We start from the raw sequence: 13,200 nt of genomic DNA on the forward strand, positions 1-13,200 counted from the left end.
CTTGAGGGCTGCTGCAAATACTCGTGCGTGTGGATGCGCATCTCTCCTGCAACATCAGAGCACAATTCCAAAGATGCTCCTGACACTGAGGAAAAGCACTTGGCATGGTGCCTAGCACATAGTAAATAAATTACACCTGTTTTTACCCAGAATCCCCGATTTCCAACTTTTGTGTTCATCAAAATAGCTTTATTTTCCTTACTGGGTACTGTCAATTCCGAAAGGGAGGGACAAATCTCACCACTGCCCCACATGCCTCCCTCGCAGCCTGGTGCCCAAGAGCATCTCTTCAGGTCTGCAAAAGAAGGGCCCCTGGTGCCAACCAGGTCTCAGCAACAGCAGGCATACACCAGAGAGCCTCATTCTGTTCCAGGTGGTTTGTGAAATGAACCACCATATACTTCTCAGGTTGACTTTTTTTGTTTAAAACTGTCATCAAAATGAGAGAAAAGTACAGAAACTGATACAGAAAATACTCCCTAAGAGCCACCAGCTTAGGAAACACTGAGCTAGACAAAAGCAGCCCAAGAACTGGCAGGAGAAGAGCATCTGAGCCCTCTGGCCTGGGTAACCTCTTAAGAGGGTTGGAGCACAGACACATGACACTTTCCATCTTAGAGTCACTTATCTAAAGCCACTGCATGTTTCAGCAAAACATGAAATGGCCGCAACCATCTATAACCACACAACCTAACCCACAACTGTTTTCACTTTATGCCATGATTTTTCTCCAATACACATTTTTTCTTACCAAGTTGCAATCCTAGTGTACAATTAATTTTATTTTCTACTTCCTACCTTCCACTTACAGTAAGAGCTGCCCATCACAAACTTGACTGATCCCTTGGTGGACATCAGAGCAATGTGTGCTCACAGCTGTAAAACACAGCTTTGGCAACAATATTCCAGACGGCCACAAGATGGCGACGCGGCTCAAAACAACACATCTCTAAAAAAATCTAATTAAGTACGTTGTACCAGCTCTCTAAAAAAACAAAACAGTTCTCCTTTATTGAAAATAAGGGTCAAAAATGTTTTTGTACTTTACTAGGAAACTTTAGTGAGGAGGAAAATACTTTCATTAAATTTAGCGGCAACTACTCTAATTTTAAAGCTAAACAGTTATGGTCCCTAGAAACAAAACAAAACACAGGACTTGGCACTGTTTCTGTCTTTTATCAGACTGATCTTTCCTTTACTCCCTGCTCCATCCCTTCCTCCTCAGGTCATAACAAAAAAATGAAATATATTTTTACTTGTTACACTGAACACCTTTATTATTCGTAATTATTGTTAACTTAGGGATATGACTCCTATTTGCTTCAAAAGGACACTGAAGTTTATTCACATCCACAAAGGAGAGTCAGCAGTCAGAGTCAGGTCATTTCTTTCTCATTTGCTGTAATTTCCTCAATTTCTCATAATACGCAACATTATGTTTACAACGGTAAATACCAAAACTTCCCCAGCAGATACTGCTGCACCTGGCAGTTTTCGCCAGGCCTGTGTCACAATCGGCAGACAGGTTTCCCACACCCGTGCTGCATGTAGCCAGAAATGAAGTTCCCAGTAACACTGCGCACCTTAAAACCTAGGTTCCCAACGTACATAACCAACTGAGGCTAACAGGCAGGAGGGCTGTGTAAATACTCCCTGCAGAACGGACAACAGAGGGCTCCTGCCTGAGCCCACCCGCACTCACGGGGTGTCCAGGTGACGCAGAAACACAGCCAGTCCCAACTGGGATCGGAGTCAGGGCTCTGCCTCCAAAAACAGTAAGAGCAACAGCGACCACTACTGGGCTCCCAGTGTTAGTCCACTGGCTCACAAACGCTGTCTTCAGTGCCACCAGTCCCCTCCACGGTCTTTACGTTCCTACTGACGGAGGGGTAAAACTCGGTTTTGGGAACCAAAAGCGCCAGGACCACAAAATTAGTGAGTCAGGGTTCTGAACCCAGAATCCTCGGCTCAGAGCCAACACTCTCTCCACCAAGTCTGCTCTGCAAAAAGAGCCTAAAACGAGAAGCGCTGAGCTCGGTGAGCCTCAGGCTGGGCGTCTGCCACGTCAGTCAGATGCTACTGTTCCCTTCCTTTTCACTTAGATTCTCAGCAGGGTGATTCTGTGGGGCATCAGAAACGCTTTTTCTTCATGCTGAGAAAGAGCATGTAATCTTAAAAAAGAGTGTGTGCAGAAGTGTGGGCACATTAATCGGGAGGAGCAGGTAGCTGTGGGGACCATTTAAGAAATCAGTCCCATGCTCTGGAAAAACATCTGGGGCAACACAACATCTTTACTTTGCAAACATCACAGTTCACATAATTACTACAACCCCATATTCCAAAATTACTCAAAATTTCCATAAGCAATTGGTTGGTTGTTTCAAAGTGTGGCATTTTAATAAGATAATACTTGCTTACCAAACTTCTCCCCCCTCGAATCCAGAATATTTATTGTTTTGGATTCTTCAGGCACCTGGTACATACACGCTGCCGCTCAGGACGGACAGACAGCAGTCACCAAGAGCCCGGGCTGAGGCTGAGAGGGGGACCCCCACACAGGGACGCCAGGCCTGGGAGGGAGCTCGCTGTCCCTGCACTGCCCTGGTCACAAGGCTAGCGTGACGTTCGCCCCAGAACACTTCCTCCTGTTTCAAATACATTAAGGATTATAATTTGTCAGCGTTTAAGCAGCCACGGAGACCTGCTAACTCTTCACTTCCGAAGTGCCAGTTCCTAGTCCGAGAGAGAGGACTGGGTGAGATGGGGGGAGAGCTTCCAGAGACCCAGGACCCACTCCCACCCAGACTCACTTCTTTCATTTTTTTAGTACGTTTCTATTGATTTTTTTTGAGAAGCACGAGGGGGAGAGAGAGAAACATCGATCAGTTGCCTCCCCCACACACCCTGACTGGGGATTAAACGGGCACCTAGGCATGTGCCCTGACGGGGGACGGAACCGGCGACCTTTCAGTGCAGGGATGACGTGAAACCTAAGCTCTTTCGATAGGCAACACTTTAAAGGCAAATTAATCACAAAGAAAGTTTTTAAAAAGTTGTAATTACCAAAACTTGTACCCTAGGAAAACGAAATTCCTGAGCACAACGTACGCTTTCCGTCCTGGGCACTCACATCTAAACACCGACGCCACGTTTTACCGCTCACAGAACAGAGCGACAAGTTCATAGTTTTTGTCCCCAAACTACTGGCCATGAAGTCAGTGAAAACACAAAACAATAGGCTCCTCAAACAAATGCCAACTAATCCTTTCCACTCAAATGCAGACAGAATCAGGGGGTTGGCATGTTTTTTGGTTTGTTTTTTTTACCACAAAATGTACTAACACGATAAAAACACGGCTGATATAAACAAACACAGGTTCAGTTTTTCCCGTAACAGCCCCGGTTGGAAGATCTGCTGTTGCAATGACAGCTGTGTCACGGGACTTAAGAGGGTTTAAGTGACACACACAGACTGCCACCGCCACTGTCTAAGCAAGACTTAGAGAAAATAGCTTCACGTTTTGGGGTTTGTTCATTAGCTGATTTACAATTTAAACCGTTTCTCGTGATTCTTCCCACGCTGAGGGCCCCAGGAAGCAATGGAGTTTCCCCACAGCAGACCCATCGCGGCGCCTTGCCTCCCTCCACCCTGAGGACTCCACTCTACACTAGACACCCCTCACTCAGAATATCCTTTTTAAGTTTATCTTAACGTGTGCTTCACAGGCTGTGGCTTAGAAAGTGGTCCTGGGGAGCACCAGAACCCCAAATTAAAGACTCAGTTTCTACCAGCATTTCTCAGACAAACGAGTACCTGAGGTATTTGTTAAATGTGAGATTCTTGAGCCCACTGCCAAGGACCGCACTGCAGACCTCGCGGGTGCCCTACAGCCCCCATGCTAAACACCCAAAGGACTGTGACGACGGTGTACACACTGCCTCTTCCCAGACTGCACAGCCAACCTCGGCTCTGCCACGCAGGGTCTTTCTAAGTCACTCAGGCAACTTACTTTTTAAGTCAAGAGGTGAGGTTTAAGATGCAGCGCTGCTCATGCCAAATGGCTGTCCTTGAGAAATGAGCGGCTCCCCAAAAAGTGGACTTAAATTTTTGCCTTATTTATAATACGGAATTATGAGCAATAAAAATGGTCTATGGGCTGCTTACGTCCCAGAGACCATGCTTTCTGCTTTACAGACCTTATTTCAATTAATCTTACAAAAGCCCAGCAAGAAACCTGTTCTTTGCATTTTACAGAAGACCCAGAGGCAGCGTCACTAGGAGGAAGTGCTGACAGACATCAGGCCCACCCGACTTCCAGCTACCACTCTGACCCCACAGCAGTCTGCCTCTGACCCTCCCACTGTAGGAGGAGAGGCCATAGTTTATTTACTTTTAAGGTAAAGTATGTCCTGATTTGCACAGAGTAAGTTCACTGAACTACCCCTCCCTCCCACACTAACCAAACACAAAGGGCAGGATGTCTTGGCCTGTGGGGGTGGCTCCAAGGCCAGGGCACCCATCCTCGCGTCAGGACTCAGCCTGTTTAATCGTAATCATGGGTGCACCAAACATCTATCAGAAAAGCCTGTTTCCCTAGTGAGTGAAAGGCCATCACACCTACGACTGTCAGTGCTGGACGTTTTTAAACTACTCGAGTAACTTAAAGCAGGGAGGGGAGCCTCCAGAAACACCGTCCCGTAACCCTATCTGCCCCTCTCGGCGCCCAACCCTTCCTATTTACAGGGTTGTGTTTCTCAGCACAGCCAGGCAGCAAACTCCTCCCACAGCAGCCAAGTGTGCCCGGTTCAGAACGTACAGGCCCGCGAGAGGACGCAGGAGCCCACCGCTGAGGACATGACGTGCTTCAAAGGGGCTCCAGGCTGCACCTACGTTCTTTACATGAGATACGTGGATTCGCTGGTCCACTCAGGAGCTACAATGTAACAAGACACTCGCTTCCTTCATGCCCGTAGCCGTAACATTACTCAGAAAACCTGACCTGGCCCGGCCCGGCGTGGCTCAGCGGTTGAGCATCCACCTGGGATCCAGGCAACCGGGGTTCGATTCCCGGTCAGGGCACATGCCCGGGTTGCGGGCTTGATCAATGACTCTCTCATCATTGATGTTTCTGTCTCTCTCTCCCTCTCCTGCTCTCTCTCTGAAATCAATAAAGATATATTTTTAAAAAATTAAAATTTAAAAAATTTAAAAAAGAAAAAAGAAAACCTGACCCAAAAAACCCAAAAAGCTGCCACTGAGACTAAAATAAAGTGATAGTGGGGATGGAGAGGAAGGGAGGAGACCCAGCTGCAGTCTAGAAACGTGCCTGTTCCTGGATGGGATGAGCATCACCTCATTCCCTGGGTTCCCTAAGGAGGCCCAGACTCAAAGCACTAGAAGTACTAGGCAGCTCAGGCCTCAGCTCCCCAGTTTCACAGGAGCCCCGTTATGTAATACACGTAACGCAGCTGCCAGGTGCAGTCCTGGGATGCGCGCTCCTGTCTGGTCCTGTTCCCCTGAAGCTGGGCTGGCCTGTGACGTGCTGTAACCAACAGAATGTGGCAGAAAGGACGCCGTGCTGGTTCAAAGCCTGTGGTTAAGGAGCCGGCTGCTTCTGCGTTTGCACTCTCGTGAGCCCTTAGCAACCACGTGAGGCCAGCAATCCTCCTGGAAAGGCCACCAGGAGAGCAAGGGGCCCTGAGACAAGACTACATGGTACACGCCCTGGCCAGGTGGGTCAGCTGGTTCGGCATCGTCCTGGGTGCCAAAGGCTGTTGGTTTGTTCCCAGTCAGGGCACATGGGGCTCGATCCCTGCTGAGGGGCATGCAGGCAGCAGCTGATGGGTGTTTCACTCTCACACTGATGTTTCTCTCTCTCCCCCTCTCCCTTCCTCTCTAAAAATCAATAAAAAAATGTTTTTTAAAAAAAGACTATATGATATAAGACGCAGAGGAAGAGAAAGAAAGAGGGAGAGACAGAGAGACCAGCACCCAGTGAGCTGCCAGCTGAATGTGGCCACTAGAGTGACCACCAGCAAAACGGGCACAACAGCTGGAACGAGCCCAGCTGGGCAACCTGGGAAAGCAAAGCCTTGAGCAGGAAAAGGGGGGAAAGCTCGTCTTCAGTCCCTTATTCTTAGGGCTGCCTGTCACCCAGCAGCAGGTACCCGACAGAACGCTCCCCTGGTTCCGTTTCTGCATAATCTGCCCGAGAGCCAGAGAAAAGGAGAGTTTACAGCAGCCTCCCTCACTGTGCTCCACAGGTGCTCACAGACTGAGGACAGACCCTCCGCCAGCAAAAGACGTCGACTCGCTTCACTGCGGTGCCTGGAACCAAACCCCCCGTATCTCCAAGCTGTGCCTGTCACTACAATCCCAAACAGTCACCCAATCCCAGAAGACCAAGTCTGTGCCCTTCTGGACAGTGACCCTACTAAACCTGAGTCCCAGGAGGCCAGGCTTTCTGGGTGTCACCATAGCACCTCGCAGTGTCCGACCTGCAGTGGGTGCTCCTGCAGTGGGAACCAGCAAGAGGTTTCAGGAGTGAGGAAACAAATGCTAGTCTTCCTTACAAATCAGGAACTACCTGACACAGGGTTTTACATACACTAACAGATTTTAATGGCCAATCTTTCTTTTTTTTTTTTAATGATTAAACTTTTTATGTAATGGTAAAAATCATGAAATATCATGATATAGACTTTTGGAAATCAGATCTGGGTTTGCCCCAAAAATACAAATTTTCAGGCTTCTATAAAAGAACAAACCTCACCTGTAAAAGAAACTGAATTAATATCCACAAGTTTTGAAAAGGAAACTAATTCCTACATTTCACCAATACAGTATATTTTTCCAGAGAAATCAACTTTTGCTTGTACCTTGACAGGAAGATACCATTTTGTGATAAATTCTTATGAATTTCAAATTTATCTACCAAAAGCCAGGGCAGTGAGATCACCATTGTACCACAGAGGAGACAGGCCCAGACCTACCCAGTAGGAAAGCGTAGCAGGTTCCACACAGGTAACTTCAGACCCTCACCCACAGCCCTGCCACATCTGCACCAAGCGTCGTGGGGAAAGAACACTGACCAGGAACAGAAACACGGGCTACGGCTCCAGTTCTGTTTTAGCCACTCACTAGCCAACACTGTGGACATTTAATCTTTGTGACTTAATTGAGCCTTAGTGTCGTCGTCTGAAAAGCAATGACTATTTCCTGGCACTCCTACTGCTCAGCGATCATGAGAACCAAACGATAGGGTATGTACATCCCAAGTCATGAAAAAGTGTAAAATGATGTCCTAACATCATACTCTTACTGATGCCAGTGCAGCAGGAAATCATCTGCGTGGTGCTTGGCAGACGTCCGCCCCCTTTAAGTTTCAGTGACCAGTTCCTTCAGAATACACACCACTATCAGCACCAATTTACTGTTTTTTCCACTGCTTGTTATAATTACATAATTTTATAGAAAGAGTGAAAAAGACCCCAGTCTTTCTAACAATTATGGAATCAAAGTTTCTAGAGCTATAAAAGATGTGAAATACTAGCTTTCTCTGGTTCCCCACCCGGAATATAATCCTAACGCAGCAGAAAAGTCAGATTATGCTGTTGCCATCCTAGGGAGAGTTAGGGACTTAATCCCATGAGAAAAACGCACTAGGTCCCAGCACTTCACTTATTCTGTAAAGCTTCCATCTTTACTTGGAAAAGGCTTCCTGAATGGAGGACAAGAGTTATGTAGGACAAACCTGAATAGAGAAAATAAAAGTTCTTAAAGTTTCTCATTTCACTTACCACCCTCCTCACCCTTCACCCCCAAATCCAGACTGAGACACAAAGGAAATAAGGAAATGACTGGCCTGATACCTGCTCGCCATACATCCAATTCATCCCCCAGCCTCACGAGCGCTGCGGCACAGGGAAACAAGGAGGTCCACACAGAGTCCGGTGAACACCTAAGAGCCAAGAGCCACAAATTGTTAACTGGAAAGAACCTCCAGGACCATCTAGTCCTCACTGATGAGGTCACTCGGACGCAGTAACTACACCCAATGATGGCAAATCAGTTGCAAATATGTTCATCCGAGAAAGAAAGCAACTCCTGATTCCATCTTACCCTCCTGCTAACTGGTATACTTAGGACAAACATTTAATCTCTTGGGCTAGTTTGTTCTGTAATATAGCAGCAAATAACACACGTTAATCAAACCACAACACAAGGATCCCTAGTTGTGTACACAGCCTGTCTCCAGGGGGGGTCTTAGCAATAACGGAAAGGATGTGAAGGCTCTATTGTTTAAAGCTATCAGCAGTTCTGAGAGCGGCTTCCAGGCCCACCCACTGGGCCCATGGATGAGCTTCAGGTGGCCCATGGACTCTCTCAAATTATAACCAGAACACAGAGGTGCATGTAGAAATTTTCCAGGCCAGGCTTCTGTATTTCACCAAAGATTACAAATCCCCCAAAGACTAAGAACTTCTGCTGCAAAGTAACCCACATGCCCAAGATAAAGCTTCCATGGATGTGCTCTAAACGGTACCATTCTTCCAATAACCTGAGTTGGAACCTCAGACATTTTCACTCTCTTCATTTTCTCTAACATCAGTTCTGTCTAATCTACTTCCTCCTTTCCTTTCCTATAATTAAGGCCACAGCTCAGCTCCTCACTAGTATGGCCACAGCAATCATGAGGGCTCTGCCTCCCAGTTCTGCCTACTTCAATCCACACTATTCCAATCGCTCCATTCCCAACTCAAAGTTGGCTATAAATCCTCTCCGTCTACCAAATCCCATGACATTAGCCTGTGCTATAAACAATCACAAACTGGTCCGTTTCTACTTCTAGCTTTATCACACTTGCTACTGGTACAAATACTTGATGTTCCACCCAAATATTCACTTGCGTCTTCCCAAAAGTACCAACTCTGTGCTCCCTGGCCCCTCTCTCCGCTTGGATGACCTTTCCCAGCCTCACAAGATTCTCAGCCATCCTCAAAACAAAGATTCCAGAAGCCAGGAAACTCCGGACTCCCGAATGAGATGTGAGCTCTACCCCCTGAGAACGCGAAGTCTGCAGGTCCCCGAACTGTCCGTTAAAGGACAGATGACGCACATGTGTACAGTCCTACCCACCTACCTGGCCGTGAAGGGACGCACGGTCACCACCCTTTACCCAAACACCCCACACAGTCGTGCAGCAGGTGCTCAATAACTGTGCAAAGCAGTAAAAGAAATTTCAGACTTGGGGGGGGGGGGGTGAACGGCAAAGATGATGCTCTTCGAAGGTAGAGACTTGACCTGTGACACCCTCTGTCACACCAGGCTTCCAAACAGAGCCCTTGCCTTCTGCTTTCCAAGCCCAGGAAGAAGTCTGAAAACGTCAGCGAGCTCCGCCTGAACGGACCAGACCGTACTCACACTGCTCAGCCCAGCGGCTCCCGGCACTTGGACAGAGTTTTGAATTTGAAAAACAATTAACTATTTATGAAACGCGATCCTTTCCAGCGATAGACAATTTACTACTTTATGGCTAAAAGCAGGTCACACCCGCAACAGAGCGCCTTTCCCTTGGGCCCGGGGCGACAGGCAGGGGTTCCCGCCGTGCGCCCACACCACCTGCTCGCGTGGCTCCGGTGGGACCCGAGGGGAGCGCTGCGGGCCTTCCCTCCCGCACCGCCGCCGGCAGCGGGGAAGCACGAACTCCGATCGCCGCGCGGGCGCCGGGGAGACGCAGAACTTATCCGGCAGGAAGCGGGCGCCGGTCAAGCCCGGAGGGCAGGGGTGTCGGCCACTCGCCGTCCGCGCGGCCGTCCCGGGCGAAGGCAGGTCCGCTCCCTGCCTCGGGGCACACGCGCCCGGGCACCGGGCACAGCGGACCCTCCGCGGCGCAGAGCGACGGCCCGACCCCAAGACTAACGACTCGGACGGAAAGGACAGACGGCAGGACAAGGTCCGAGTCGGGGACGAGGGGCCGCGAAAACTGCAAGGTCACCGGGAGCCGGCGGGTCACCGGGACGGGGTGGGGTGCGCCGGGCGCCGAGTCGGTGGGGCCGGTGGCACCGGCGGCGCCCGGGCCCGGGGGCGCTGCGGGGGCGCGGGCGGGAAGTGCGCCCCGCGCCGGGGACAAGGTTAGCCGCCGGCGGCGCGCGGCGGAGTCACCGGGACACCCGCTCGGCCTGGGCAGGGCCCCCGCGGCCCCGCGCCCCCGCCCGCAGAGGTCCCCCGGCCGGGCGCGCGCCTCGGGGTCCCGCCCGCCGCCCTCACCGGCTCCGGCCTCGCGCGTCCGCGGCGGCGCTCAGCCCTCGGCGTCCAGCGCCGCCATCTCGCCGCAGGCGCGGTCCCGCACCAGGCCGCCCGCAGCCGCTCGGAAGCGCCGCCGCCGGCCCCTCCCCCGCCCCGCCGGCCGCACCTCCGCCCCGGAGCCCCGCCCCGCCGAGCCGGCCGGGCCCGCGCCCCGCGCATGCGCAGCAGGCGCCGCCGCAGCCGCCGGGACCCGCTCCTCCGGGTCTTCGGGGCGCCGGGGGGACGGGGACGGCCAGCCAATGGGGCGGGGGGGCGGGGCCCGGCGCGGTGGGCGGGGCCCGAGGCGCGGAGGGGCGGGGACTGGGAGAGGCTGGAGAGCTGGAGGAGCGCGCGGCTGACGCGACGTTCCGGCCGGGGCGGGACTGGACGGGACGGGGCGTCGCCCGCAGCGGGCCCCGCGCTCGGCGCTCCCGGGGCGCTCCACGCGGAGGTAGGTGGGCTCTGAGCAAACGCCGAGCGGGCCGGGCGCCGAGCCCCGCGGAGGGCCGGCCCCGCGCCCGCCCCAGCACGAGGCAGCCCCGAGGGAGCCCGGGGCCAGGCCGGGGGCAGGGCCCGGAGCCCCGGGTGCCAAACGGGCGCTGGGGGCTCCTCGTTCCAGGAGACAGGCCGCTCGCAAGCCACGCCCGTGGAGACCACCTGACTCACCAGCCGGCTTGTCAACAAAAGGTCGCCGCCACCCAGCCAGTGCCGTCGGGAGGCCCCAACCTGGGCTGCGCGGCCAGGAGACGTCCGCCAGGTAAACGCTTCGCCAGCGCGGGAGACGCGACCTGCAGAGGAAACCAAAGTTTATTCCTCCAGCCAAGGCGGCGCCCCCCCCCCCCTTATATAGAGGGAGTCCCTGCCCTGTCCCTGATTGGTCCATTTCCATGCAAATGAGGAATCCAAATCTGGACAGTTTGATTGGTCCAAAGAGCACTCTTCTGATTGGTCAGGCTCGTGTGTTCTGATTGGTCGCTGTGGGGCGCTCTGATTGGTTGGTAAGGATGCCAGTGAGGATGTAGCTGTGCAGCTCCGATTGGACGGGACTCTGGTACCAGGAGCCGCTGTACAGGCGTGAGGTCCGCGGGCCCGCGCAGGCTGGGTGCGGGGCTGCGCGCTGGCTGTGGGTTTGACCCCGGTTCCGCGCGCGGAGTCCTCGAGGCCCGCAGCCCGCTCTTCCGCTTGCGAGACCTGGCGGGGGCCTGCGCGCGGGTCTCCGCCGTAGCTGCCCCGCCCCGCAGGTTACCCGCACCCGCGGAGCTGCCTGGCTGCTGCTGTCCCGAGCCGGTGCCGCTCCTCCCCGGCGACCGACCTCGCTGTGCGCCCCGCCCGCAGCCTGTCCTTGGCACGCCTTTCCGACTGGCTGCGCCGTGCCTCCGTTTCCCTGCCTGGAAAACCGCTTTCTAGTCTCGCTCCCGTCGTCGTGACTCCGCTCGGGAAGGAACCCTGGACCCGGAGCGGCGGCCCGGCGTCCGCGGGCTCCTGACGCACCTCCGGTCGAGCGGACCCGCCGTCCCTCCCCCGCGGGGCGCCCTCGGACACCCCCGGGCCTCGCGCCGTGTCCGCGCAGTGGTTCCAAAGCAGGCACCCGGACAGACACGCCCCTGCGCTGCTGAAAACCCGCCGCTGGCCCTCGGAGCTTCAGGGCGGAGGTTACCGTGGTTTCAGGCCTCTGCGCGCGCGTGTCCGGTCGCCGCGTTAGGAAGATGCTCAGAGCCCCGCGGTGCGCACGGATCCCCGCTTTCCAAGTGGTTTCCTCTGGCGTCTCCCTCGCCTTCTCCGCACCTGTCCAGTCTCTTTAAAAGTAAGTTCAAGAGCGTGCCCTCCGGACAGCAAAGGCACGTGCCCAGCGAGGTCTGCGGCCCGTCTCCCGGAGGCGCACGGGCCTCCTGCCACAGAGGCCCCGGCCCTGCTCACCCTCGCGCTCAGCTCCCCCGAGTCCTCAGTTTCCCCTTCTATCCAGCTCCGTTCAGAAGCTCCTAGCACTCACCGAGGCCCCCAAGTTGACAACCAAAATTGAACCAGCCTTTTACTGTTACCTATTTCTTTCTGTTTCAAAAGAACACTGTTACAAATAAACATCTTTTCATGAACCATTGTATATGTTCTCACTGTCATAGTTTAATTCCTTAAAAAGTAATCAAAGGTATGAGCAGTTTTATTGGCAAGCTTCCTCCATAAAATAACCTTGAAAATTATAACTGCATTGAGATAAAGATAAACATAATTGGTATTATACATTAAAATGTCTTCTTCAGCCTAGCCATTCACTTGTTCTCCTTCTCATATAAAAATAAAATTTTTATGGGGCCCTCAACATACGGTAGCAGTTATTTGAAACAACCTCTGTTGGACATGAAAGAAGGAATTGGCAAAGCAGAGCTGCACTGGAACATCGAGGACACAACAAAAACCGTGACTGCAGAGTACACAGCTTTCACATAAACAGTGAAGACAGTAAAACTTAAATTTGCTGACCTTGGCTTAGTCATCACTTCAAACGGAGACAGCGGGCGAGAAATCACCAGAAGGCTGAGACCGGGAAGGGCAGCGATGGAAGACTTAGGGAAGGTCACCAAGAGCACAGACGTCACTGGAGACCAAGCTAAGGCCATCCTCGCCCTCGTCTTCCCGGTTACTGAGCGTGGGGGTGGAAGTTGGGCAGTGAAGGAGGCTGAAAGGGGGAAATGGGCTCATTTTCGTGTGGAGTTGGAGCGCGCCGTGGATGCCCTGGACCCGGGAAGATGAACAGGCGGGCCCCAGGGTCCATCAAGCCTGAAACGTCACTGGAGGAAAAACACAACGCTGAAGCTGTCCTGCTTTGGGCACCTAATGAGGAGACGAGGTTCTCTGGGAAAGACAACAGTGCTGGGCAAAAGTAGAAGGCAGCAGGGAAAGGGGAAGACCAACTA

The 13,200-nt window shown here is 52.9% G+C and overlaps 1 protein-coding gene and 1 long non-coding RNA gene across 21 annotated transcripts in view; one reads left to right on the forward strand and one right to left on the reverse strand.

Annotated features, from left to right (window-relative positions):
* WWP1 (WW domain containing E3 ubiquitin protein ligase 1) overlaps positions 1-11,130 on the reverse strand; it is a 44,470-nt gene extending 33,340 nt beyond the window's left edge. For 5 of the 19 annotated variants that reach the window (XR_013997453.1, XR_013997454.1, XM_081116926.1 and 2 more), the window contains exons 1-2: positions 10,271-10,399; positions 7,873-7,961 (exon numbers count right to left, since the gene is read on the reverse strand). The gene's annotated coding sequence lies outside the window, so the exon portion shown is untranslated. Of the gene's footprint in view, positions 1-7,872; positions 7,962-8,723; positions 8,829-10,270; positions 10,400-10,954 lie in introns of those variants that run through there. The other 14 variants (XR_013997455.1, XM_081116925.1, XM_081116934.1 and 11 more) reach the window with 11 other exon arrangements.
* Positions 10,590-13,200, forward strand: part of LOC308547145 — a 58,950-nt gene continuing 56,339 nt past the window's right edge. The window contains exons 1-3 of one of the 2 annotated variants that reach the window (XR_013997458.1): positions 10,607-10,739; positions 10,908-11,045; positions 11,530-12,388. This is a non-coding gene — a long non-coding RNA (uncharacterized lncRNA). Of the gene's footprint in view, positions 10,740-10,907; positions 11,046-11,529; positions 12,389-13,200 lie in introns of those variants that run through there. The other variant, XR_013997457.1, reaches the window with a different exon arrangement.

This window comes from Miniopterus schreibersii (assembly GCF_964146895.1).
Source record: "Miniopterus schreibersii genome assembly, chromosome: 17".
NCBI lineage: Eukaryota > Metazoa > Chordata > Mammalia > Chiroptera > Miniopteridae > Miniopterus > Miniopterus schreibersii.